The 2,464-nt window shown below is 40.4% G+C and overlaps 1 protein-coding gene across 1 annotated transcript in view; it reads right to left on the bottom strand.

Annotated features, from left to right (window-relative positions):
* The window catches only part of TMOD3 (tropomodulin 3 (ubiquitous)), a 63,237-nt gene that overhangs the window by 42,709 nt on the left and 18,064 nt on the right, over positions 1–2,464 (bottom strand). The window lies entirely within an intron of this gene.

A 2,464-nucleotide genomic window follows, 5' to 3' on the forward strand; every position in this document is an offset into this window, starting at 1 on the left:
TAGCTACCTAAAATGGTTACGAGTTGGGCTGCCAACCTCAAGGTCAGCAGTTCGAAACTACCAGTGGTTCCACGGGAGAAAGATGAGGTGTTCTGCTCCCGTAAAGATTCATAGCCTCAGAAACCCTGCGCAGGGTCACTATGAGCTGGAACCGCCTCCAAGGTACTTAACAATAAAAACCTACAATGGGGGGCGGGGGGCTATACAGGCATGTGGCTCTGTGGGTTAATGCACCAGATTGCAAAGGCGTTTGAACTGCAAGGTCGGTGGTTCAAGCTCATCAGCAGCTCCTTGGAAACCCAATACAGGGTCACTATGGGTCTGAATCAATTCGAGGGCACTTAACAACAACAACAACATAAAGGCATGAAGTGACTGGCTTACAAATTTTCAAGAGGGAGTTTAGTTTTAGAGCGTGAAGGAGAAGGTAGAATCCCCACTGAATGGTTTTCATCTTGTCTAGATGAGTGTCTGGTGAAATGAAATGAGGATAAGATTCTTATGAGTCAATAGTGAGTAGCTGGTATCATGACTAATTGCAATTGCCACAACTGTAAAAGTAGAAGTTTTGTAACATACAGGGGGGAGTAGTTAATCTTACATTCAAGGAACAGAGGACCCTAGGCTTATCAAGGGAGAAGAGCATGAACGTAATGTGAAACCCTATCCGGAGAAGCAATGACACCAGAGATGGAGGCAGAGATGAGGACACGGTGAGATAGATCACTGAGGACTCTACCTTATGGAAATACAAAGGTTGTGTGTTTGCAGCCAGGAGGCAGGCTTGTAGAATGTGCCCTTTCATTGTTTAAATGATTATATACACGATTGCCCATAGCAGAGGGGGAACCTAGTATAACCAGAAAATGTACATTTTAGAATTTTACCTATTGACCAAGAGCAAAAACTATACACTCATTCATGTTATCTTTCTAGGTCAACTCAAAATGTTTAAAAAAGACAATGACAGACTGAGGACACATTTGACAGTTATAAAGATAAATGAGAAATTACATTTCACGTTTTACAATATGATTGTCTATAATTGTGCTTTTTACAAAACTGAAAGAGCATGTCAACATCTGAAAAGGAGCAACGAATTCTAACTAAGTGGAGTTCAAGGCATTGTATCTTAGATGTATTCTGAGGAACAATGTGTTCTATGCTAGCAAAGGTTCCTATCCAATCTTTTGAGTTGCTGCTGTCAATTTGATCCCTACAGGTGTTAAAAGAGCATAATGCTTAAGACATACATTATTCTTCATTAGTTAAGCTAAACTATTGTTAGCTTTGAAGAATATTTCATGGGATATTTTTAGTTTAAGTTCAAAAATTATCTCAGCATGTACAGCTACAGTCTGTTAAGGTTGACTTTACCCTCCATGACTCTAGGAAGTCAGGAGTCCATTAGATTTTGAAATTCTGTTCTACATTTTCCCTGCTTTTGATTAGGATTCTTCTATGGGATCTTTAATCAAACTGTTCGGTAAAGGTAGCTGATCACCATCCAGTTCCTGTGGTCTCATGGCAAAAGAGGCAGTTGTTCATGGAGGCAACTAGCCACACACTCCATTTTCCCCTCCTATTCCTGACTCTCCTTCTTCCTCTGTTTTTCCAAATAGAGACCAACTGTTGTACTTCCAATGACCACCTGCAAGCTCTTAAGACCCAAGGCACAACTCAATAAGTTATGGGTAGAACAGAAGCTCGATGATATTAGGCCAATTAATTGGTATATCCCATGAACCATGACCCTAAATCTCCAAACCAAGGAACCAAATCCTATGAGGTTGTTTAGTTGTACATAAGCAGTCTCTGCAGCTACTTTCCTTATATTTTCCATAATTCTTCACGATTGTCTTTTCCATTTCCACTAATCCTTCAAGTCAGTTTCCTAGGTAACTAGAGATTATGAAACTCTAAGAGATTATGAAACAAGAGCATATAGGGAAGCTTTCTGGATCAGCTTAGGACATACGCAGTTATCTTTCATGTCTCTTTCTCTTGGCCTCAAATTCCATAGATTTTCTGCCACTATGGAGGATATAGGCGTCCTGGTGTGGTGCTCTGGGTTAATGTGCTGGATAGCAAAATTGGTTTGAACCACTAGAGGTTGGTAGTTCAAGCTCCCCAGACGCCCCTTGGAAACCCTATACAGGGGTCACAGTGGGTTGGAATCAATTCAAACGCACTTAACAACATGGAGGATATATATAAGATCAAACACTACAATGGGAGGGATCCGGACTAGAAAAATTTCCTGAAGTAATGATTTTGAAGCATAAAAATTATAACCATGAATTAATAAGGAAGGCTGTAAGATAGTTTTTTAAAAAGGTTTGGAAAATATGGCATGTGCTGGTCTTTTCTACTATAAAGGCAGAAGTTGGACTAGAGAAAGCAGTGCGGTGGTATCATTTGCATTCTATAATGACGGTGCTGTGTGCCATGGAGTTGGTTCTGA

The sequence above is a fragment of the Chrysochloris asiatica genome, unplaced genomic scaffold (assembly GCF_000296735.1).
Source record: "Chrysochloris asiatica unplaced genomic scaffold, ChrAsi1.0 scaffold00004, whole genome shotgun sequence".
NCBI lineage: Eukaryota > Metazoa > Chordata > Mammalia > Afrosoricida > Chrysochloridae > Chrysochloris > Chrysochloris asiatica.